Here is a 27,643-nt window from a genome sequence, read left to right on the forward strand (position 1 = left end):
TCATTATTATTTTTTGAGCAATGACAGTTTTAAGAAAAAATCACACTAAGATTATTGGGGATCCAAAAGGTTGTTATGAATTATTGACATATTTAAGGCTCTAATTACTTCACATCAAATATTACACTTTTAAATATTTTTTAAAATATTTATATATATATATATATATATATATATATATATATATATATATATATATATATATATATATATATATATATATATATATATATATATATATATATATTTATTTTTTTCCATGTTTTTTTGTTTGTTTTATGCCCTTTTGTTAAAGAAAATGTGTTAAGTATTTAGAGCCTTGAATGTCAATAATTCGTAACAACATTGATTTTGATTCATTATTATTTTTGGAGCAATGACAGCTTTTTAAAAAAATGCAAGATTGGCAGGAAAATTAATATACTAATACTTTCCGCCTCCTCCCTCACTCTTTACGCCGCTATAAACGCGTTCGCCTTTTTTGAGAAAGGCCGCCCCTGATTATGGAGTTGGGGAAAGCGTGCAAAGCGACCAGGAAGAATAAATAACACAGAACATTCTGCACTACTAGTATTTGCCGCTTCCTGACTTTTTGTTTCTCTTTTCGGGAAGAAGATGTGAGGAAGGGGGGGTGGACATCGGGGCGCCCTTTGACCTCCTTCCCCGGGTCACATGCACAAACTTGCAGTCAAATAGCACACACACCAGGGGGGGGGGGGGCAAAGATCGTCCAAGATGTCTTCACCTTGCACTCACTTTCTGCAGGTGTCGGCTTTCTCCTTTGTGCTCTATTCCTTTAGGTGGTCCTATATTCCTTTAGGTGGTCCTATATTCCTTTAGGTGGTCCTATAATCCTTTAGGTGGTCCTATATTCCTTTAGATCGTCCTATATTCCTTTGGATCGTCCGAAATTCCTTTAGTTCATCCTAAATTCCTTTAAATCGTCCTATATTCCTTTAGATCGTCCTATATTTCTTTAGATCGTCCTATATTCCTTTAGATCGTCCTATATTCCTTTGGATCGTCCGAAATTCCTTTAGTTCGTCCTAAATTCCTTTAAATTGTCCTATATTCCTTTAAATCGTCCTATATTCCTTTAGATCGTCCTAAAATCCTTTAGATCGTCCTAAATTCCTTTAGATCATCTTATATTCCTTTAGATCGTCCTAAATTCCTTTAGATCGTCCTATATTCCTTTAGATCGTCCTATATTCCTTTAGATCGTCCTAAATTCCTTTAGATCGTCCTATATTTCTTTAAATCGTCCTAAATTCCTTTAATTCGTCCTAAACTCCTTTAAATCATCCTAAATTCTTTTAAATCGCCATATATTCCTTTAGATAGTCATATATTCCTTTAGATTGTCCTATATTATTTTAGGTGGTCCTATATTCCTTTAGATCGTCCTAAATTCCTTTAAATCATCCTAAATTCCTTTAGATCGTCCTAAATTCCTTTAAATCATCCTATATTCCTTTAGATCGTCCTAAATTCCTTTAAATCGTCATATATTCCTTTAGATCGTCTTATATTCTTTTATCTCGTCATATATTATTTTAGGTGGTCCTATATTCCTCTAAATCATCCTATATTCCTTTAGATCGTCCTAAATTCCTTTAAATCGTCCTATATTCCTTTAGATCGTCCTAAATTCCTTTAAATTGTCCTATATTCCTTTAGGTCGTCCTATATTCCTTTAGATCGTCATATATTAGTTTAGGTGGTCCTATATTCCTCTAAATCATCCTATATTCCTTTAGATCGTCCTAAATTCCTTTAGATCGTCATATATTATTTTAGGTGGTCCTATATTCCTCTAAATCATCCTATATTCCTTTAGATCGTCCTAAATTCCTTTAGATCGTCCTAAATTCCTTTAGATCGTCCTATATTCCTTTAGATCGTCATATATTATTTTAGGCGGTCCTATATTCCTCTAAATCATCCTATATTCCTTTAGATCGTCCTAAATTCCTTTAGATCGTCCTAAATTCCTTTAAATCGTCCTAAATTCCTTTAGATCGTCCTAAATTCCTTTGGATCGTCCTATATTATTTTAGGTGGTCCTATTTTCCTTTAGCTCGCCTGACCTCACACTCAAGCCTTATAGCGCCACCTGTCGCCTCATCCTGGGACACTTTTCGCCTCCTCCCTCACTCTTTATGCCGCTATAAATGCTTTCGCCTTTTTTTGAGAAAGGCCGCCCCTGATTATGGAGTTGGGGAAAGCGTGCAAAGCGACCAGGAAAAATAAATAATACAGAACATTCTGCACTACTAGTATCTGCCGCTTCCTGACTTTTTGTTTCTCTTTTCGGGAACAGATGTGAGGAAGGGGGGGTGGACATCAGGGGCACCCTTTGACCCCCACCCCCCCCGGGTCACATGCACAAACTTGCTGTCAAATAGCACACACACCAAGTTTGTCCAAGATGTCTTCACCTTGCACTCACTTTCTGCAGGTGTCGGCTTTCTCCTTTGTGCTCTATTCCTTTAGGTGGTCCTATATTCCTTTAGGTGGTCCTATAATCCTTTAGGTGGTCCTATATTCCTTTAGATGGCAGCTTAAGGAAAGACGGCGAGGTCTGGTCCCACTCAGGACATGAATGATTGATAAACGCTGTCAGCACGCTCCACTGAACAGACACTTTTCTCCAGCGTGTAAATAAATGAAGGAATACTGGTGCACACACACACACACACACACACACACACACACACACACACACACACACCGAGTGAGTGAGTGCATCACACCACTCGGCTACATCCTTGAAAAAGGTATTTGAGGGAAAAAAGGTAAGCGTGCATCGGTACCTTTTGCTGCTCGGAGCTCCACAGATGGTTAGCTACACGTCCCACGCACACGCTCACACATGCTGCCGCCTCGCACGCCCAAACCAGACTGAGCGCAGTGTGTGTGCGTGTGTGTGTGTGTGTGTGTGTGTGTGTGTGGGATTGCTAGAGCCCGCCCCCTTACACACTCCTCCTTACATTCCCACCCTTCGCACGTCCCTCCACCCACAGCCACAATGTTTCCGCCAAGCCCTCGCATGTCCTGGTGCTCCCTTTAATTGCTGCTCATTGGCCTCAAGTGTGACACACACACACACACACACACACACACACACACACACACATTCTTGTATTTATCTTCTTGAGACCTGAGAAAAATGCCTCCCTCTTTAGGACCAGCCTTTCTAGATATATAAAGAAGTGTATTTACAACATTAATAATATATACATACTATGCAAATATAAAAAAGATTGTTGTGAAAAATGAGTTGGAATTTCACAAGAAAAAAGGTCACAATTTCACAAGGAAAACTTGGAATTTTTGTTATAATAAAAGTCATAATTTTACTCAACGCAAGTTCAAATTTTACAAGAAAAACGGAACATTTGTGCAATGTTACGATAAATGTTGGAATTTTACTCAATAACAGTCGCAATTTTACAAAAAAAACGTACAATTTTGGCAATTTTATGAAAAGAGTCATAACTTTACCCGACAAAAGTCTACATTTTATAAGAAAACCTAAAAATGTGGTTAATTTTATAATAATAATCTGAATTTTACTGGGCAAAAATGATGACAAAAGTCATAATTTTACTCAAAAAATGTCACTATTGTACAAGACCAACCCAAAAAAATTGGCAATATTGTGATAAAAGTCAGAATTGTATATGACAAATGTCGCCATTTTGCGTTAAAAAGTTAGAATTTTACATTAAAAAAAGTAAAAATTTTACGAGTCAATATTGCAATTGTACAGAAACAGAAATAATATGAGAAATTGTTCCCAATTTTATAAGAAAAAAGTCGACACATTGTGAGAAAAAGACTGCTTTTAGTTCATTTATTTTTATTTTTTGTTTGTAATTGGTTTTCAGTCTTCATTATTTACTTCTAGTTATTACAGTATGTCTCTATATAAATATTAAAAAAAAAAATGTTGGCCAAAGGGGACACATTTCAATTTCTTACACACACTTGTTATTTCATATGTTAACCAGAGGGGGAGCACTTTTAAAAGCGACACACTTAGCTGCCATCTTGTTTGATCATATTGCTGCCTCTGCACCTGTCAATGTTTACTTTTGTATGCACATTAAATCAACACAAAATCCTGACTTTGGAGCAATGTTCACGGACTCTAGTATTTGGCTCTCTATTAGATGCAATGGTTTTCTGTATTGGGACCATGATGTATGTCATCACTTGTTCACACCTCCTCCTACGGAAGCTACTTTTCCTTCTTGATGTCTCAAGAAAGGTAGAAATACAAGAACACACACACACACACACACACACACACACACACACACACACACACACACACACACACACACACACACACACACACACATTCTTGTATTTAACTTCTTGAGACCTGAGAAAAATGCCTCCCTCTTTAGGACCAGCCTTTCTAGATATATAAAGAAGTGTATTTACAACATTAATAATATATACATACTATGCAAATATAAAAAAGCTTGTAGTGAAAAATGAGTTGGAATTTCACAAGAAAAAAGGTCACAATTTCACAAGAAAAACTTGGAATTTTGGCAGTGTTATAATAAAAGTCATAATTTTACTCAACGCAAGTCCAAATTTTACAAGAAAAACGGAACATTTGTGCAATGTTATTAAAAATAGTCGTAATTTTACCCAATAAAGGTCACAATTTTATAAGAAAACTTAAACATTTTGGCAATTTTGGCAATATTATAATAACAATCGAAATTTTACTGGGCAAAAATTAGGACAAAAGTCATAATTTTACTCAAAAAATGTCACTATTTTACTAAAAAATAGGCAATGATGTGATAAAAGTCAGAATTGTATATGACAAATGTCGCCATTTTGCATTAAAGTTATGATTTTACATTGAAAAAATTCATTTTACTCAATGCAAGTCAAAATTTGACAAGAAAAACTGAACATTTGTGCAATGTTATGATAAAGGTTGGAATTTTACTCAAAACAGTCGCAATTTTACAAGAAAAGCTTCAAATGTTGGCAACTTTATGAAAAGAGTCATAATTTTACCCGGCAAAAGACAACATTTTATAAGAAAACATAAACAATTGGGCAATATTATAATCCATCCATCCATTTTCTACCGCTTATTCCCTTTGGGGTCGCGGGGGGCGCTGGAGCCTATCTCAGCTACAATCGGGCGGAAGGCAGGGTACACCCTGGACATAATCGGAATTTCACATGGCAAAAATTATGACAAAAGTCATAATTTTACTCAAAAAATGTCACTGTTTTACAAGAACAACCAAAAAAATTGGCAATAATGTGATAAAAGTCAGAATTGTATATGACAAATGTCACCATTTTGCATTAAAAAGTAATAATTTTACATTAAAAAAGTAATAATTTTACAAGAAAATATTGCAATATTACAGAAACAGAAATAATATGAGAAATTGTTCCCAATTTTATAAGAAAAACGTCAACACATTGTGAGAAAAAGACTGCTTTTAGTTAATTTTTTTTTTTTTAATGTTTTGTTTGTAATTGGTTTTTAATCTCTATTATTTACTTCAAGTCATTACAGTATGTCTCTATGTACATATTCATTATATTGTTTTAATTAATTTTGGCCAAAGGGGGCGCATTTAAATTTTTTACACACACTTGTTATTTCATATGTTGACCAGAGGGGGAGCACTTTTAAAAGCGACACACTTAGCTGCCTCATTTTGATAGATGTTACCAGCAGGGGTGCAAATGAGACATTCTCTATTAGATGCAATGTTATTGGGACCATGACTTATGTCCTCACTTGTTCACACCTCCTCATATGGAAGATACTTTTCCTTCTTCATGTCTCAAGAAGGCTAGAAATACAAGAACACACACACACACACACACACGGTACAGCAAGCAGAGGCATGTGGCAACACGTGTGCATGAATGAACATTCTATAGCCAAACTCTTCCCACTGAAGGATAACAAATCAAAGCATGCGGGGGCAATTTTGCTGTTTTTTGGGGTTTTTTTTACCATTAAGGCTCCCCTCAAGTTCGGTCCCGGGGACCCTGAGGGGTCTCAGTCATAAAAATGTTAAAAATAATTTTGGGTTTTTTTTTTTCAACCCTTAAATCTCTAGATCAACTTCAGATCTATCGGTCCTTGTAAAATTTATTTTTTAATGTTTTTTATTAAAGAAAAACCCAACAGAAAATATGCACACATTTCCACCCAAAATGATGTCAAAGTGTAATATTTGATGTGAAGTAATTGGAGACTTAAAAATGTCAATAATTCATAACAATATTGATTTTAATTCATTATTATTTTTTAGCGATGGCCGTTTTAAACAAGTCCCACTAAAGTTTTTGGGGATCCAAAATGAGCCCCAACACTCATAAAAGTGTTAAAAATAAAAACAATTTTTTACTTTTACCACTTAAATTTTCATGGGTTTTTTTTGCCGTTTTTGTCAAAGAAGACTTTGTTTTTTTAGGGCAAACACACAAAATATGCAATATTTTTTCCATAAAAGTGTGATATTTGATGTGAAGTAATTGGAGATTTAAAAAGGTCAATAATTCATAACATTGATTTTGATGCATTTTTTAAGCAATGACAGTATTAAGAAATAAATCCCACTAAGATTCTCGGGGATCCAAAAGGGTCCCACTCATAAAAGTGTTAAAAAAATAAGTCATACCTTTTTTTTACTTTATTACCTTTATTAGTTTTTATGTTTTTAGTTTGTTTAATGCCCTTTTTGTCATAGAAAATGTTGGTTTTGTTGGGCAAACAAACAAAATATGCAATATATTTTCCATAAGAATTTTAAAGTGTAATATTTGATGTGAAGTAATTGGAGACTTAAATATGTCAATAATTCATAACAACATTGATTTTAATTCATTATTATTTTTAGGCAATGACAGCTTTAAAAAAAAATACATAAAAATTTTTGGGGATCCAAAAGAGTTTAATTGATAAAAATATTTTATTTTTATTTTTACTTATAATGCTTAAATCTCTCGATCAACTTCAGATCTATTTGTCAATTACACGTTTTTATGTTTTTAGTTCGTTTAATGCCCTTTTTGTCATAGAAAACTTAGTTTTTGTAGGGCAAACACACAAAATATGCAATATTTCTTTCATAAAATATTGAAAGTGTAATATTTGATGTGAAGTAATTGGAGACTTAAATATGTCAATAATTCATAACAACATTGATTTTGATTCATTATTATTTTTTAAGCAATGACAGTTTAAGAAAAAAATCCCACTAAGATTCTTGGGGACCCAAATGGGTCCCACTCCTAAAAGTGTTAAAAATAAGTCATACATTTTTTTTATTTTTCCTTTCAACGCTTAAATCTCTCGATCAACTTCAGATCTATTCTTCTATTAAACGTTTTTATGTTTTTAATTTGTTTAATGCCCTTTTTGTCATAGAAAACTTAGTTTTTGTAGGACAAACACACAAAATATGCAATATTTAAAAAAATTAAAAAAATTCAATGTGAAGTAATTGGAGACTTATATATGTCAATAATTCATAACAACATTGATTTTGATTCATTATTATTTTTCAAGCAATGACAGTATTAAGAAATAAATCCCACTAAGATTCTTGGGGATCCAAAAGGGTCCAACTCATAAAAGTGTTAAAAATAAGTCATACATTTTTTTAATTTTTCCTTTCAACTCTTAAATCTCTCGATCAACTTCAGATCTATTCTTCTATTATACGTTTTTATGTTTTTACTTTGTTTAATGCCCTTTTTGTCATAGAAAACTTAGTTTTTGTAGGGCAAACACAAAAAATGCAATATTGAGTAAAAAAAAGTAATTTTACTCAATGCAAGTCACAATTTTACAAGAAAAACGGAACATTTGTGCAATATTATAATAAAAGTTGGAATTTTACTCAACAACAGTCACAATTTTACAAGAAAAACTTACAATTTGGGCAATTTTATGAAAAGAGTCATAATTTTACCCGACAAAAGACAAAATTTTACAAGAAAACATAAAAAATTGGGCAATATCATATTAAAAATCGGAATTTCACTTGGCAAAAATTATGACAAAAGTCATAATTTTACTCAAAAAAATGTCACTGTTTTACAAGAACAACAACAAAAAATTGGCAATATTGGCAATATCCTTTTATTATATGTTTTTATGTTTTTAATTTGTTCAATGCCCTTTTTGTCATAGAAAACACACAAAATATGCAATATTTTTTCTAAAAAATATTTTCAAGTGGAATATTTGATATGAAGTAATTAGGTCTGGGCTCTACTGAGTGACGCCGTCGTTATGCTTGAAGATATTCCCAAAAAATATTTAAATGCGGAATATTTGATGTGAAGTAATTGGAGACTTAAATATGTCAATAATTCATAACAACATTGATTTTGATTCATTATTATTTTTTAAGCAATGACAGTTTAAGAAAAAAATCCCACTAAGATTCTTGGGGACCCAAATGGGTCCCACTCCTAAAAGTGTTAAAAATAAGTCATACATTTTTTTAATTTTTCCTTTCAACGCTTAAATCTCTCGATCAACTTCAGATCCATCCTTCTATTATACGTTTTTATGTTTTTAATTTGTTTAATGCCCTTTTTGTCATAGAAAACTTAGTTTTTGTAGGACAAACACACAAAATATGCAATATTTAAAAAAAAAAAAAAAAAATTCAATGTGAAGTAATTGGAGACTTATATATGTCAATAATTCATAACAACATTGATTTTGATTCATTATTATTTTTAAAGCAATGACAGTATTAAGAAATAAATCCCACTAAGATTCTTGGGGACCCAAATGGGTCCCACTCCTAAAAGTGTTAAAAATAAGTCATACATTTTTTTAATTTTTCCTTTCAACGCTTAAATCTCTCGATCAACTTCAGATCTATTCTTCTATTATACATTTTTATGTTTTTAATTTGTTTAATGCCCTTTTTGTCATAGAAAACTTAGTTTTTGTAGGGCAAACACAAAAAATGCAATATTGAGTAAAAAAAAGTAATTTTACTCAATGCAAGTCACAATTTTACAAGAAAAACTGAACATTTGTGCAATATTATGATAAAAGTTGGAATTTTACTCAATAACAGTCACAATTTTACAAGAAAAACTTACAATTTGGGCAATTTTATGAAAAGAGTCATAATTCTACCTAACAAAAGACAAAATTTTATAAGAAAACATAAAAAATTGGGCAATATCATATTAAAAATTGGAATTTCACTTGGCAAAAATTATGACAAAAGTCATAATTTTACTCAAAAAATGTCACTGTTTTACAAGAACAACAACAAAAAATTGCCAATATTGGCAATATCCTTTTATTATAGGTTTTTATGTTTATAATTTGTTTAATGCCCTTTTTGTCATAGAAAACACACAAAATATGCAATATTTAAAAAAAAAAAAACATTTTCAAGTGGAATATTTGATATGAAGTAATTAGGTCTGGGCTCTACTGAGTGACGCCGTGGTTATGCTTGAAGATGTTCCAAAAAAATATTTAAATGCGGAATATTTGATGTGAAGTAATTGGAGACTTAAATGTCAATAATTCATAACAACATTGATTTTGATTCATTATTATTTTTTAAGCAATGACAGTTTAAGAAATAAATCCCACTAAGATTCTTGGGGACCCAAATGGGTCCCACTCCTAAAAGTGTTAAAAATAAGTCATACATTTTTTTTATTTTTCCTTTCAACGCTTAAATGCCCGTTTTGTAATAGAAAACTTAGTTTTTGTAGGGCAAACACAAAAAATGCAATATTGAGTAAAAAAAAGCAATTTTACTCAATGCAAGTCACAATTTTACAAGAAAAACTGAACATTTGTGCAATATTATGATAAAAGTTGGAATTTTACTCAAAAACAGTTGCAATTTTACAAGAAAAACTTACAATTTGGGCAATTTTATGAAAAGAGTCATAATTCTACCCAACAAAAGACAACATAAAAAATTGGGCAATATCATATTAAAAATCGGAATTTCACTTGGCAAAAATTATGACAAAAGTCCTAATTTTACTCAAAAAATGTCACTGTTTTACAAGAACAACAAAAAAAATTGCCAATATTGGCAATATCCTTTTATTATACATTTTTATGTTTTTTAATTTGTTTTAATGCCCTTTTTGTCATAGAAAACACACAAAATATGCAATTAAAAAAATAAAAAAAGTTTTAAAGTGGAATATTTGATATGAAGTAATTAGGTCTGGGCTCTAATGAGTGACGCCGTCATTATGCTTGAAGATGAAGATATTCCAAAAAAATATTTAAATGGGGAATATTTGATGTGAAGTAATTGGAGACTTAAATGTCAATAATTCATAACAACATTGATTTTGATTCATTATTATTTTTTAAGCAATGACAGTTTAAGAAATAAATCCCACTAAGATTCTTGGGGACCCAAATGGGTCCAACTCATAAAAGTGTTAAAAATAAGTCATACATTTTTTTTATTTTTCCTTTCAACGCTTAAATGCCCGTTTTGTAATAGAAAACTTAGTTTTTGTAGGGCAAACACAAAAAATGCAATATTGAGTAAAAAAAAGTAATTTTACTCAATGCAAGTCACAATTTTACAAGAAAAACTGAACATTTGTGCAATATTATGATAAAAGTTGGAATTTTACTCAATAACAGTCGCAATTTTACAAGAAAAACTTACAATTTGGGCAATTTTATGAAAAGAGTCATAATTTTACCCGACAAAAGACAACATTTTACAATAAAAAATAAAAAATTGGGCAATATCATATTAAAAATCGGAATTTCACTTGGCAAAAATTATGACAAAAGTCATAATTTTACTCAAAAAATGTCACTGTTTTACAAGAACAACAACAAAAACTTGGCAATTGTCATGTCTGTGTAATCATGTTTTGTTTCAGTCATGTCTTGTTTTGTTTAGTTATTGGACTCTTTAGTTTCTGGCTTTTCACTCCCTTGTCTTGTTTCCATAGTTACCCATTAGTTTCACCTGTTCCACGTTTGGACTCATTGTGCACTCTTGTTTGTCACCATAGCAACCATTAGTTTTCACCTGTCACGTCACGCACCTGTTTCACGTTTTGAGTCACGCACCTGTTTTCACTAATCATGTCTGCAGTATTTAAGTTCATTGTTTTCAGTTTGTCTTTCTGGCGACATCCCGGATTCATACCCCTGTCACACTCTGTTTACCTCTGCGCACTTCATAGTCCATGCCAAGTAAGTTTGTGTTTATTAATGCCACAGTTAAGTGTTTTTGTTTCATTGTTCACAGTTTCTGCCTATGTGCAAGTTTTGTTTTCAATAGCCTAGTTTTGTACCTCCGCCATTGTGCGCGCTTTTCGTTTGTTCTTTTTTGATATATAGTGTTAAAATAAATCATGTATTCACCTTCACGCCATGTCTGGTCCAAATCACTTGCACCTCGAGAGAATAAACCACGCCACAGTCCCAGCCGTGACAGCAATATTGGCAATATCCTTTTATTATAGGTTTTTATGTTTTTAATTTGTTTAATGCCCTTTTTGTCATAGAAAACACACAAAATATGCAATATTTTTTCTAAAAAACTTTTTGAAGTGGAATATTTGATGTGAAGAGATTAGGTCTGGGCTCTAGTGAGTGACGCTTGAAGATGTTCCAGGTTGCGAGCGTAGAAAAAGTGTGGTTATGTAACATGTGGCTGATGTTCATCCTGGCTGACACCAAGCTGCTATGCAACAGTTGTGGGGAGCCAACATGGCCGTGCAAAGAGCAGGGGACGCCCACAAAGGACTAAAAGGAGCTGACGCGGGCCTCGGCGTGGGGGAGGCGGGGCCACAACGCGGCTCAACTGGCATAATTACTCGCAGGATGTTTTTGTTGATGTTGCACGTACATGTGGGCCCCCGCGGGGGTCCGACCAGGATGGAGCGAGGCTTACATGGCCCTAACCCTAACCCACAGTGCTCCCCCAAACCATTGGCCCCTAATGCAATTATCCCAGAAGATTACTGGCAGTCATGCTTGGTAGAAAACACTTTGACCTAAAAGTAAGGCTCCACTATTCCAAAACGCGCTAGCTTGACGCTAATTTACATTGGATTTGCCATAGACAGGCTACTAATAATATTAGCATTTTTACATCGCAATTTCCACACCTCCATGTTCCGTAATGAAAACTACGACTAAAATAAATGTCGCAATCTAACTGGTGTGTATAAAGCACAATACTTACAGTACCAACACTTTGTAGGGCGCAACATAACACAGTCAACTTCATGGCAAAAGCTACTTCCTGGTTGGACAACGTTTATAGACAGCCTTTAGAATAATGTCATCTAATGTCTTGGAAGTGCAATACAGTGCACTAGCTTGATGCTAATTTACATTGGATAAGCCACAGACAGGCTACCATTAGCATTAGCGATTTTACATGGCGATTTCAACACCTCCATATTTGGTCATGAAAACTACAACTAAGATGAATGTTACCATCAAACGGCCGGTATGTAATAAGCACAATACTTACTGTACTAACACTTTGTAGGGCGCAACATAACACATTCAACTTCATGGCAAAAGCTACTTCCTGGTTCGACGACAAACATACAGCCTTTAAAGTAACGCCATCTAATGGCTTAGAAGTGCAATACAGTGCGCTAGCTTGATGCTAATTTACATTGGATGTGCCATAGACAGGCTATCATTAGCATTAGCGATTTTACATGGCGATTTCAACACCTCCATATTTGGTCATGAAAACTACAACTAAGATGAATGTTACAATCAAACAGCTGGTGTGTAATAAGCACAATACTTACTGTACTAACACTTTGTAGGGCGCAACATAACACAGTCAACTTCATGGCAAAAAGCTACTTCCTGGTTCGACGACAAACATAGACAGCCTTTAAAGTAACGCCATCTAATGGCTTAGAAGTGCAATGCAGTGCGTTAGCTTGATGCTAATTTACATTGGATGTGCCATAGACAGGCTACCATTAGCATTAGCGATTTTGCATGGCGATTTCAGCACCTCCAAATTTGGTCATGAAAACTACAACTAAGATGAATGTTACGATCAAACGGCCGGTATGTAATAAGCACAATACTTACTGTACTAACACTTTGTAGGGCGCAACATAACACATTCAACTTCATGGCAAAAGCTACTTCCTGGTTCGACGACAAACATACAGCCTTTAAAGTAACGCCATCTAATGGCTTAGAAGTGCAATACAGTGCGCTAGCTTGATGCTAATTTACATTGGATGTGCCATAGACAGGCTATCATTAGCATTAGCGATTTTACATGGCGATTTCAACACCTCCATATTTGGTCATGAAAACTACAACTAAGATGAATGTTACAATCAAACAGCTGGTGTGTAATAAGCACAATACTTACTGTACTAACACTTTGTAGGGCGCAACATAACACAGTCAACTTCATGGCAAAAAGCTACTTCCTGGTTCAACGACAAACATAGACAGCCTTTAAAGTAATGCCATCTAATGGCTTAGAAGTGCAATGCAGTGCGCTAGCTTGATGCTAATTTACATTGGATAAGCTATAGACAGGCTACTATTAGCATTAGCGATTTTGCATGGCGATTAAAACACCTCCTAATTTTGTAATGAAAACTACAACTAAGATGAATGTTACCATCAAACAGCTGGTGTGTAATAAGCACAATGTTTAGAGTATAAACACTTTGTAGGGAGCAACATGGAAAAAGCTACTTGGATGTGCCATAGACAGGCTATTGTTACCAGTAGAAATTTCAACACCTCCCTATTTGGTCATGAAAACTATGACAAAGATAAATGTTACAATCCAACAACTGGTGTGTAATAAGTACAATACTTACTATACTAACACTTTGTAGGGCGCAACATAACACATTCAGCTTCATGGAAAAATCGACTTCCTAGTTAGACAATGTACATAGACAGCCTTTAGAATAATGCCATCTAATGACGTAGAAGTGCAATGCAGTGCGCTAGCTTGATGCTAATTTAAATTGGATAAGCCATAGACAGGCTACTATTAGCATTAGCGATTTTGCATGGCGATTCGCAACACCTCCAAATTTGTAATGAAAACTACAACTAAGATGAATGTTACCATCAAACAGCTGGTGTGTAAAAAGCACAATGTTTAGAGTATAAACATTTTGTAGGGAGCAACATGGAAAAAGCTACTTCCTGGTTAGACAACATGCATAAATAGCCTTTACAGTACTGCCATCTAATGTCTTGGAAGTGCAACTGCATGGAAAATGAGACTCAGAAATGTGATAATACGAGATATAACAACGGGACAGCACAATTATCATAATCAGCTCATTTTTAAAATGTTACGTTAGAAAATACAATTATTACCAAACTAATTAGCATTTATTAACACACACAAAAGTACCAAAAATTGAGTACAGTTACCGATTCCCAGGTACCGGGAATTGGTACCGTATCGGTTCAAGTGTGAACTCAGCATCAAGGGTTGGAACTGGGGGCTTAAATCAGCAAAAATGATTCCCGGGCGCGGCCACCGCTGCTGCTCACTGCTCCTCTCACCTCCCAGGGGGTGATCAAGGGTGATGGGTCAAATGCAGAGGATAATTTCTCCACAACTAGTGTGTGTGTGACAATCATTGGTACTTTAACGGTAGGTAGTTCAACAACCGGGCACACCTGAGACGGCTCCGCCAGCGCCGCTCACTACGCCAATCCGACTTATCTCGCCGTGCCAGGGCGTGATGCGCTTTTCCCAATTCCGCGCCTCCCGCCCGACACGTCACAGCGAGACGTATCAACAAAAGGAAACACAATGAGGTCGCCCCGGTCCTCCGCCGAGCCCGCCAGATAAAACCCTAATCAGCAGCCAGGCGAGTACATTCAATGAATAATGCATCACACACACGTGCACACACACACACGTGCACACACACACACACACACACGTGCACACACACACGTGCACAGAGGCTAGCGGTCGCTGGGGGTCACACGCGCTCATCCCTGTCCGGCCAACTTATATTTTGCAGAAGACCACCAAGCACCTGATAATGCTGACAGAGGAAAACTGCTCCCATTCCTGATGATGATGCAAGTGCCTGCAGGTCAAAGTTCAGGTGTGCAGGTAGGGAGGGGTACCTTTCTCCCCTTTCCCGGTGATAAAACCATACCTATTTTGTGAGCGTCGATAAATAATACAATAAAATGTTTTACTGCAACATTTAAAAATGAGCTGATAATAACATATATCTTCTTTTATGGTCGCATCTCTGAGTAGCTACTGGAGCTTTTTTTTTGAAAAATGTATGAAAATGGAAAAATATGTTTTTTGTTTAAATATTTATTTGACATTTTGCAACCTTTTCTTTATTTTGCAACCTTTTTTATTTTATTTTACAACGTTTTCTTTGTCATTTTGCAACATTTTTCTTGTTATTTTGCAATATTTTGCTTGTTATTTTGCAACGTTTTTTTTATTTTAGATTTTTTTTTTGTAATTTTGCATTGTTTTCTTTGTCATTTTGCAACCTTTTCTTTATTTTGCAACATTTTCTTTGACATTTTGCAACCTTTTCTTTATTTTGCAACCTTTTTTTATTTTGCAACATTTTCTTTGTCATTTTGCAAGGTGTTGCATGTCATTTTGCAATGTTTTCTTTGTCATTTTGCAACATTTTCCTTATTTTGCAACGTTTTCTTCATTTTGCAACATTCTTCTTATTTTGCAAGGTTTTCTTTATTTTGCAATATTCTGCTTGTCATTTTGCAACGTTTTCTTCATTTTGCAACATTTTTCTTATTGTGCAAGGTTTTCTTTACTTTGCAATATTTTGCTTGTTATTTTGCAACGTTTTCTTTATTTCAGAATTTTTTTTGTAATTTTGCATTGTTTTCTTTGTCATTTTGCAACCTTTTCTTTATTTTGCAACATTTTCTTTGACATTTTGCAACCTTTTTTTTATTTTGCAACATTTTCTTTGTCATTTTGCAAGGTGTTGCATGTCATTTTGCAACGTTTCCTTGTTATTTTGCAACGTTTTCTTCATTTTGCAACATTATTCTTATTTTGCAAGGTTTTCTTTATTTTGCAATATTTTGCTTGCTATTTTGCAAGGTTTTCTTTATTTTACATGTTCTTTGTTAGTTTGCATTGTGGCCCTGTGATGAGATGGCGACTTGTCCAGGGTGTACCAGGGGCGCCGAAAAGGGGGGGTAAAGGAGACGGATTCTAGGGGCCCATGATGGAGGGGGGCCCAGAGATGATGATGAAATTATAATACAGAAAAAATAATGACACTGTGTTGGGGGCCCTGTAAAGATTATTTTCATGGGGCCCAAAATCCTTAGCGGCGCCCCTGGGTGTACACCGCCTTCCGCCCGAACGCAGCTGAGATAGGCTCCAGCATCCCCCGCGACCCCAAAAGGGACAAGCGGTAGAAAATGGATGGATGGATGGTTTGTGTAGGAGGACAAACATGACACAAACCTTCCTAAATGTTAGAAAGCCCTCTGTTTAATATTTGTGTTCATCTTGTGTTCACTAATAAGAGTGTTTGGCGAGCGCTGTTTTGTCCTAGTCATTTCGGCGGTCCTTGAACTCACCGTAGATTGTTTACATGCACAACTTTCTCCGCCGCCGCCGCAGAAAGACGTGTTTTATGCCACTCCTCCTTTGTCTCATTTTGTCCACCAAACGTTTTAAACTGTGTGTGAATGCACAAAGGTGAGCTTTGTTGATGTTATGTGCGGAGTGCTAATCAGGCATATTTGGTCAGTGCATGACTGCAAGCTAATCGATGCTAACATGCTATTTAGTATGTACATATTGCATCATTAGGGATGTGTGCTATGGCTATGAGTTGTTTTTTCCCTTGGCCTCAATCTGGACCCCCTCTCCAGGGGCCCAAGCTTAGACCGACCCAACCCAAAGACTATAAAAATGGGAGCCATTACCTCCCTGCTTGGCACTCAGCATCAAGGGTTGGAATTGGGGGTTAAATCACCAAAAATGATTCCCGGGCGCGGCCACTGCTGCTGCTCACTGCTCCCCTCACCTCCCAGGGGGTGATCAAGGGTGATGGTTCAATGCAGAGAATAATTTTGCCACACCTAGTGGTACTTTAGCTTTATTTTTCTTGGCTAATTTCACAGAGCAGTGCGTCTCTAACTTTTTTATTTTGCCAAGTACCACCTGAGTACCACCTGAGTACCACCAACATTATAATACAGTAGCATAGCAGACCTAAGTATTCATTAAAAAAACAAAGCTGAGGTTTTATTTACCGAGTATATTTAATATATACTTAGATCAATGACCATTGAACGCACTTGGAAATGATAGCACAGCATTAACTTATATGACACAAGTCAAACAACCTTCCCTAGTCATGGTGCAAAAAAGAAACATCCATTTCAACACACATGGTCACACATAAAAACAACGTCTACTGAATGCTACATGTTAGCTGCCATCTTGTGGACAATATGAGTAATGTTTAAATGTTTGTATATTTTAATTTTTAATATTTATAAAATAATATTTTAAATAATTACATACTATAAATTATTCTTCTACTTCTTCTTCTGATTTTGGCGAGCTCTACCTTCTACATTTTTCACCCGATTCAAACCGTTCCAACTTCAAACTGTTCAGGTTATTCGGGAATTGCTGGCTTTCCCTTGACAAATTCCAAAAATTCCCAGATTTCCCAGGATTCCAGGTTTTCCAGAACATTTTTACCATTCAAAATTATTGCCCATTTTTCAAACTTCCACCATTTTCACATTTTTCAACCGATTCTACCTTCAACACATTCCACCATCCTGGAAATTTAAACTACCATTTTTCCAAGTTTCCAGGATTTCCAGAATTCCTGGTTTTCCAAAGCCCTATTTCCACCCTTTTTTCTGGCGACGACTCCTTCCACATTTTTCAAGGCATTTCAACCGTTCCACCGTCCAAACATTCCTCTTAAACAGGACAAAAAACACATTTGTTTTTCCAACTAGAAAAATTACGGTTTCCCCCGAAATTCCAGGAATTCCGTAATACCATTTCTCAATTCAACATGTTACTACTTCAACATTTTCTCGACCGATTTGAAAAATTCCAACACCAACCATTTCAACTCATTCAGACCATTCAAGCTTTTTACCATTTTCAAAAATATTTTCGCTTTTCCCGAAATTCCCAAATTTTGGGAAAATTCCAATTGAAATCAATGGGACGTTCTTCAAAGTTCCACAGCTCCCACATTTTTCATCCAATTCAAACTGTTCCAACTTCAAACTGTTCAGCCTATTCGGGAATTGCGGGCTTTCCCTTGACAAATTCCAAAAATTCCCAGATTTCCCAAAATTCCAGGTTTTCCAGGACATTTTTACCATTCAAAATTATTGGCCATTTTTCAAACTTCCACCATTTCCACATTTTTAACCGATTCAAACCATTCCACCATCCTGAAAATGTACGCTACCATTTTTCCAAGTTTAAAAAAAATTCCAGGATTGTCCAGAATTCCTGGTTTTCCAAAGCCCTATTTCCACCCTTTTTTCTGGCGACTACTCCTTCCACACTTTTTCAACGCATTTCAACCGTTCCACTGTCCAAACATTCCTCTTAATCAGGACAAAAAACACATTTGTTTTTCCAACTGGAAAAATTCCTGTTTTTCCCGAAATTCCAGGAATTCCATAATACCATTTTTCAATTCAACATGTTACTACTTCAACATTTCTCCACCAGTTTGAAAAATTCCAACACCAATCATTTCAACTCATTCAGACCATTAAAGTTTTTTACCATTTTCAAAGATATTTCCGCTTTTCCCGAAATTTTGGGAAATTCCTATTGAAATCAATGGGACGTTCTTCAAAGTTCCACAACTCCCACATTTTTCATCCGATTCAAACTGTTCCAGCTTCAACACATTCCACCATCCTGGAAATTTAAACTACTCTTTTTCCAAATTTGAAAAAATTTCAGGATTTTCCAGTATTCCTGGTTTCCCAAAGACCTATTTCTACACTTTTTTCTGGCGACTACTCCTTCCAAATTTTTTCAACGCATTTCAACCGTTCTACCGTCCAAACATTCCTCTTAATTAGGATAAAAACAAATTTGTTTTTCGAACTGGAAAAATTCCTGTTTTTCCCGAAATTCCAGGAATTCCGTAATACAATTTCTCAATTCAACATGTTACTACTTCAACATTTCTCGACCGATTTCAAAAATTCCAACACCAACCATTTCAACTAATTTAGACCGTTTTTTTAACCATTTTCCAAAAAAAATCCGCTTTTTCCCGAAGTTCACAAATTCTGGGGAAATTCCCATTGAAATGAATGGGACATTCTTCAAAGTTCCACAACTCCCACATTTTTCATCCGATTCAAACTGTTCCAACTTCAAACTGTTCAGCCTATTCAGGAATTGCGGGCTTTCCCTTGACAAATTCCAAAAATTCCCAGATTTCCCAAAATTCCAGGTTTTCCAGGACATTTTTACCATTCAAAATTATTGGCCATTTTTCAAACTTCCACCATTTCCGTATTTTTCAACCGACTCAAACTATTCTACCTTTAACACATTCCACCATCCTGGAAATTTAAACTACCCTTTTTCCAAGTTCAAAAAAATTCCAGGATTGTCCAGAATTCCTGGTTTTCCAAAGCCCTATTTCCACCCTTTTTTCTGGCGACGACTCCTTCCACATTTTTCAAGGCATTTCAACCGTTCCACCGTCAAAACATTCCTCTTTTTCAGGAAAAAAAAAAAAAAAAATTCCAACTAGAAAAATTACCGTTTTTCCCAAAATTCCAAGAATTCCGTAATACCATTTCTCAATTCAACATGGTACTACTTCAACATTTTCTCGACCGATTTGAAAAATTCCAACACCAACCATTTCAACTCATTCAGACCATTCAAGTTTTTTACCATTTTCAAAAAAATGTCCACTTTTCCCGAAATTCCCAAATTTTGGGGAACTTCCTATTGAAATCAATGGGACGTTATCCAAAGTTCCACAACTCCCACATTTTTCATCCGATTCAAACTGTTCCAACTTCAAAACTGTTCAGCCTATTAGGGAATTGTGTGCTTTTCCTTGACAAATTCCAAAAATTCCTAGATTTCCCAGAATTCCAGGTTTTCTGGGACATTTTTATCATTCAAAATTATTGGCCATTTTTCAAATTTCCACCATTTCTGTATTTTTCAACCGACTCAAACTATTCTACCTTCAACACATTCCACCATCCTGGAAATTTCCACCGTCCAAACATTCGTCTTAATCAGGACAAAAAACAAATTTGTTTTTCCAACTGGAAAAATTCCCGTTTTTCCCGAAATTCCAGGAATTCCGTAGTACCATTTCTCAATTCAACATGTTACTACTTCAACATTTTCTCGACCGATTTGAAAAATCCCAACACCAACCATTTCAACTCATTCAGACCGTTTTTTACCATTTTCAATTTTTTTTTTCGCTTTTTCCCGAAGTTCCCAAATTTTGGGGAAATTCCCATTGAAATGAATGGGACATTCTTCAAAGTTCCACAACTCCCAAATTTTTCATTTGATTCAAACTGTTCCAACTTCAAAATATTCAGCCTGTTTGGGAATTGTGTGCTCTACTTCAACAATTCTAAAAAAAAAAATTCCAGGATTTCAGTTCAACGTCAGCATTGGAGCATTCACACGGAATTCCTTCGGGAATTGCCTCATCTAGTTTTACATTATTCATTTTTATAATTTTTTCAAATTTAAAAAAAAATAATTTACATTTTTTAAATACATTTTATAAGTTTTTTTAATTATTTAATATTTTAATAAAATCATGAATTTAGAACAGGACTGGCTGTTGTGGGTTTGTGAAGCCCTTTGAGGCACTGGTGATTAAGGGTTATTTAAATAAACCTCGATTGATAAACAGACAACCTGCACGCATAAATCTCATTTTTTATAGTTTTTCCCCTTCAAGCACATAATGAAATGCAGCAGCTGTTTTTCTTTTAGTGGCAAACACGGCAGTGCACTCTCTCAAAGAGCAAGGTCATACAACACGTCTGCAGCCTGCAGCCACTTATGAATATTCATGAGGGACCTGCTTACCTCATTAAGAGCCTTCGCTAACCAGGAACGCTGCAATCAAACCAGCGCAGGACAAACAAGAGACGTCACACACGCAAATTCTGGTCTGATTTGAATAAATGAGACGCATGATGGGAAAAAAAAAAATCAGCACATCCACACGACAAAAGAAGATGAGTGGAAAGAACAATAATATTCATACTTTGACATCTGAGGTATAATATTACAAAACACAAAAGCAGTGAAGTTGTCACGTTGTGTAAATAATAAATAAAAAGAGAATACAACAAATCCTTTTCAACTTCTATTCACTTGAATAGACTGCAAAGACAAGATATTTCATGTTCACACTGACAAACTTTCTTCTTTTTTGCAAATATTAGCTCATTTGGAATTTGATGCCTGCAGCATGTTTCAAAAAAGCTGTCACAGGGGCATTTTTACCACTGTGTTATATGGTCCTTCCTTTTAACAACACTCAGTAAAGGTTTGGGAACTGAGGAGACACATTTTTGAAGCTTCTCAGGTGGAATTCTTTCCCATTCTTGCTTGATGTACAGCTTAAGTTGTTCAACAGTCCGGGGGTCTCCCTTCTGCTATTTTAGGCTTCATAATGCACCACACATTTTCAATGTCTGGTCTACAGGCAGGCCAGTCTAGTACCCGCACTCTTTTACTATGAAGCCACACTGTTGTAACACGTGGCTTGGCATTGTCTTGCTGAAATAAGCAGGGGCGTCCATGATAACGTTGCTTGGATGGCAACATATGTTGCTCCATAACCTGTATGTACCTTTCAGCATTAATGGTGCCTTCACAGATGTGTAAGTTACCCATGTCTTGGCCACTAATACACCCACATACCATCACACATGCTGGCTTTTACACTTTGCGCCGAGAACAATCCGGATGGTTCTTTTCCTCTTTGGTCTGGAGGACACGACGTCCACAGTTTCCAAAAACAATTTGAAATGTGGACTCGTCAGACCACAGAACACTTTTCCACTTTGCATGAGTCCATCTTAGATGAGCTCGGGCCCAGCGAAGCTGGCGGCGTTTCTGGGTGTTGTTGATAAATGGCTTTGGCTTTGCATAGTAGAGCTTTCACTTGCACTTACAGATGTAGCGACCAACTGTAGTTACTGACAGTGGTTTTCTGAGGTGTTCCTGAGCCCATGTGGTGATATCCTTTACACACTGATGTCGCTTTTTGATGCAGTACCGCCTGAGGGATCCAAGGTCACGGGCATTCAATGTTAAGTGCAGTGATTTCTCCAGATTCTCTGAACCTTTTGATGATATTACGGAGCGTAGATGGTGAAATCCCTAAATTCCTTGTTGAGAAATATTGTTCTTAAACTATTTGCTCAGGCATTTGTTGACAAAGTGGTGACCCTCGCCCCGTCCTTGTTTGTGAATGACTGAGTAAGCTGCTTTTATACCCAATCATGGCACCCACATGTTCCCAATTAGCCTGTTCACCTGTGGGATGTTCCAAATAATAATAATAATAGTGTCCTGGGCATGACGTTAAAGTGCATACGGCAGTGGAGGCTCCTCTATGGGGTCTTACCCCTTTACTACTGTTACCCCAGGTGGCCCTTGGCAAAGGCCTAGTACCCGACTGCCCCCTAGCCAGGGATACGGTGAAGACCTCAACGGCGGAGCAGGCGGAAGACGGTAAATTTAAGAACTACCACAACGGCTGCGATGGCGGCAGAAGGCTGCAGCAGAAAAGGGTCCCCAGTCGTCTTGGACTCCATGCCACTGGACCCTTACCCGATTCTGTCAAGGATCGTGTGGTGACTGTCTGTGCACCAGTCTCCCCACGTAAAACAAAGCCACGCACAGGCATCCTCCATAAAGGGATACACCCCTACCGGGAGAATCGTCATACGTCATAAAGAAAAATGTTCCAAATAAATCTTTGATGAGCATTCCTCAACTTTCTCAGTCTTTTTTGCCACTTGTGCCAGCTTTTTTGAAACATGTTGCAAGCATCAAATTCCAAATTAGCTCATTTTTGCAGAAAGAAAATGTGGTTTGTCAGTGTGAACATGAAATATCTTGTCTTTGCAGTCTATTCTATTGAATATAAGTTAAAAAGGATTAGCAAATCATTGTATTCTGTTTTTATTTAACATTTACACAACGTGACAACTTTACTGCTTTTGGGGTTTTGTACAATTATCCTAATCTGATGAGATCAAGTTGTATTTTCTACAAGTACTGACCAGACCATGAATTGATTAACGTGGACCCCGACTTAAACAAGTGTAAAAACTTATTGGGGTGTTACCATTTAGTGGTCAATTGTACGGAATATGTACTGTACTGTGCAATCTACTAATACAAGTCTCAATCAAACAATTAATCAAAAACCTTTAGTAGTGTGTGTGTCACTTTAAGAAGAAAGAAAACATGTAACCTGTGTAGTTTGACTGCAAAGCGCAAACTGTGTTTATCAGGAACCGCTTCCTTTTGACTTTGACACCTGCGATCGAGAGGTTAGATCCAGATCAGTAACAAAATGTTTGTACCGTTTGTTCCTTACCGCACTTCCTGAAGGTTTCATCAAAATAGGTCCATAACTTTTTTAGTTGTGTCGCAAACTAACAGTCGTATAGCGAACACTTGACGGAGGTAACAACTCCACTTCAAATATTGTATTTTCCGCACTATAAGGCGCATCTAAAAACCTCCAATTTTCTCAAAAGCTGACAGTGCGCCTTATAATCCGGTGCGCCTTATATACGGACCAATATTGAGCCACAACTGTCATGTCTGTGATCATGTTTTGTTTAAGTTATGTTCTGTTTGGTTTTTGGACACTTAGTTCCTGCTTTTTCCCCTCCCTTGTTTTGTCACCATAGCAACCATTAGTTTCACCTGTTTCACATGTTGAGTCACGCACCTGTTTTCACTAATCATGTCACTAGTATTTAGGCTTGCAGTTGCCAGGCAGTCTGTCTGGCGACATTACTTGCTTCCTGTTGATACCATAGTTCATGCTCCATGCTTTCCAAGTAAGTTTTGTTTATGACCGTAGTTCAGTTCATGTGTTGACGTTCTTTTGTTTCATAGACACGTTTGTTCTCCGCCTTGTGCACGCCTTTTGTTTGCACCCTTTTTTTGTAGTTTATAGTGTTAAAATAAAAATGTCTTTACCTGCACGTCTTGTCCACTCCAACCTTCCTTGCAACTCGGGAAAACGAACAACCCACAGACGACGTCCTGACAAAAACAGGTCTAATGGATGCATAACGTAACCCCAGCCTCTACTGTAGCGCCTTATAATGCAGTGCGCCTTATATATGAACAAAGTTTGAAAATAGTCCATTCACTGAAGGTGCGCCTTATAATCCGGTGCGCCGTATAGTGCGGAAAATACGGTAGTTATGGTACTTTCCCCGTGTAAGTTGTTAACGATGACTAATGAATGATTTTACATATGAAGATGTGAGACAACGGAGAGGGGGCAGGGCGGCTGAGCAGAAATCTTGTAAGTTTTCACGCTCAATTAGTGTTTTCTTGTCGTTCTCATAATCGCTCCACTTTCTGACACGTTGGCTTTACAAAGACGGTAACAAGAAGCGACGGCGCAGCCTTTACTGGATGTGAGCGTGGCGGGAAAAACAGTAATGGAGGGCACTGTCTGGGCTGAGACCACTGAGATGACACAGATCCTGCTGCATGGGCACACACACACACACACACACACACACTCACACACACACACTCACTAAAGCTGGGCGATAAGCCTGGAAACTGTGTTTTATATCGGTTAAGAGCGATAATTATTGGTCTTTTTCATGATGAAAACAAGGAACAGGAGATAAATATATTAAACGTAAACATTTGTGTTACAAATTTAACCTTCTGGCATACTTGCCAACCCTCCCGAATTTTCCGGGAGACTCCCGAAATTCAGCGCCTCTCTCCCGAAAACCTCCCGGGGCAAATATTCTCCCGAAAATCTCCCGATTTTCAGCCGGAGCTGGAGGCCACGCCCCCTCCAGCTCCATGCGGACCTGAGTGAGGACAGCCTTTTTTTTTATGACGGGAGGACAACAGGGTGACAAGAACTAAATCATCCAGACTAGAGATACATTGTATTATTATGTTTATCTTACCTAAAAATAAATAAATATATATATTTTTTTTTAAATAACTAAATATATTTTTACTATATTTTGCTAAAAACATCAAAATTAATTGTATTTTTATTTGTATTTTTTCTGACTCCTTATTACATCCAGCCATAGAATTATACATTGTTAAAATAAACATATTTGAAATAATTAATTTTAAATGATCATAATAATTCATTTAAAATGACCATATTTAATTATTAAAATAATTGCTTGTTTATCAACAACTTTATCATTTTATTCATTACATTTTGAAGCTCTCAGAAGCCAAGTTATGTTATATTCCTTAATATTTATTTGTGCAAGTTTGAAGTATCAATTATCTAAACACAGCTTTGTTTGCGTATTTTCAGGATATATATATATATATATATGTATATATATATATATATATATATATATATATATGTCTTAATAAGGTTATCCAAAAAATAGTGCTCGATACCGTAGTAGACCCCACACATACATATATATATATATATATATATATATATATGTGTGTATTAAATACTTGACTTGGTGAGTTCTAGCTGTCAATATACTCCTCCCCTCTTAACCACGCCCCCAACCACGCCGCGCCCCACCCCCGACCACGCCCCCCACCTCCCGAAATCGGAGGTCTCAAGGTTGGCAAGTATGCCTTCTGGTTATAATCCCTCAGCTATCAAGGCAGAAAGGAAATGTCAACACAAGCCTGGAAAACACTCCAACAATGTCAACAAAATAGTAAAATCACATTGAAGACTTAACAAAAAGATCTTAAAATAAGGAATGTGTAAGAAATGCTTCATAAAGTGTAAGAAAATAGTGCAAAGTGTGAAAATGTAAACATAAAGAAATATAAGAACTATTTTCTGCAGGTTTAGTGCCAGGAAATAACGTCTGTGTAACATGAATTTGCCATGTTATTCTTATTTAACTATGAAAATGAATGTTTTGTTATGCAGTAATTATTTAAATGTTATTATCATTATTATATCGGTCAATATAAATAATTATTGATATTTTTTATGACCTATGGAAGATAAGAAGAAGGAGAATAAAATATTTTTTATTTGAAATGTAACTTCCTCTGATTATAATCCCTCAGCTATCAAGGCAGAAAGGAAATGTCAACACAAGCATGGAAATCACTCCAACAATGTCAACAAAATAGTAAAATCACATTGAACACTTAACAATAATATCTTAAAAATGAAGTAATATGTAAGAGAGGCTTCATAAAGTGTAAGAAAATAGTGCAAAGTGTGAAAATGTAAACATAAAGAAATATGAGAGCTATTTTCTGCAGGTTTAGTGCCAGGAAATAACGTCTGTGTAACATGAATTTGCCCTCTTATTCTTATTTAACTATGAAAAGGAATTTTTGTTATGCAGTAATTATTTAAATGTTATTATCATTATTATATCGGTCAATATAAATAATTATTGATATTTTTTATGACCTGTGGAAGATAAGAAGAAGGAGAATAAAATATTTTTTATTTGAAATGTAACTTCCTCTGATTAGTCCCGCAGCTATCAAGGCAGAAAGGAAATGTCAACACAAGCATGGAAAACACTCCAACAATGTCAACAAAATAGTAAAATCACATTGAACGCTTAACAATAAGATCTTAAAAATGAAGGAATATGTAAGAAATGCTTCATAAAGTGTAAGAAAATAGTGCAAAGTGTGAAAATGTAAACATAAAGAAATATGACAACTATTTTCTGCAGGTTTAGTGCCAGGAAATAACGGCTGTGTAACATTAATTTGCCCTCTTATTCTTATTTGACTATGAAAATAAATGTTTGTTATGCAGTAATAATTTTATTATTATTATATCTGTCGTTATCAATAATTATTGACATTTTTATGACCTATGGAAAATAAGGAGAATACAATATTTTATATTTTTATTTGAAATATAACTTCCTCTGTTTATAATCCCTCAGCTATCAAAACAGAAAGGAAATGTCAACACAAGCATGGAAAACACTCCAACAATGTCAACAAAATAGTAAAATCACATTGAACGCTTAACAATAATATCTTAAAAATGAAGGAATATGTAAGAAATGCTTCATAAAGTGTAAGAAAATAGTGCAAAGTGTGAAAATGTAAACATAAAGAAATATGAGAGCTATTTTCTGCAGGTTTAGTGCCAGGAAATAACGTCTGTGTAACATGTATTTGCCCTCTTATTCTTATTTAACTATGAAAATGAATTTTTTGTTATGCAGTAATTATCTAAATGTTATTATCATTATTATATCGGTCAATATAAATAATTATTGATATTTTTTATGACCTGTGGAAGATAAGAAGAAGGAGAATAAAATATTTTTTATTTGAAATGTAACTTCCCCTGATTATAATCCCTCAGCTATCAA

General features: G+C 35.6%; 1 protein-coding gene across 3 annotated transcripts in view; it reads right to left on the minus strand.

Annotated features, from left to right (window-relative positions):
- LOC133607848 (rho guanine nucleotide exchange factor TIAM1-like) overlaps positions 1 to 23,687 on the minus strand; it is a 229,047-nt gene extending 205,360 nt beyond the window's left edge. For 2 of the 3 annotated variants that reach the window (XM_061962859.2, XM_061962858.2), the window contains exon 1: positions 2,817 to 2,955. The gene's annotated coding sequence lies outside the window, so the exon portion shown is untranslated. Of the gene's footprint in view, positions 1 to 2,816; positions 2,956 to 23,670 lie in introns of those variants that run through there. The other variant, XM_061962860.2, reaches the window with a different exon arrangement.
- Between the last annotated feature and the right edge of the window lie 3,956 nt (positions 23,688 to 27,643).

This window comes from Nerophis lumbriciformis, linkage group LG09, assembly GCF_033978685.3.
Source record: "Nerophis lumbriciformis linkage group LG09, RoL_Nlum_v2.1, whole genome shotgun sequence".
Classification (NCBI taxonomy): Eukaryota; Metazoa; Chordata; class Actinopteri; order Syngnathiformes; family Syngnathidae; genus Nerophis; species Nerophis lumbriciformis.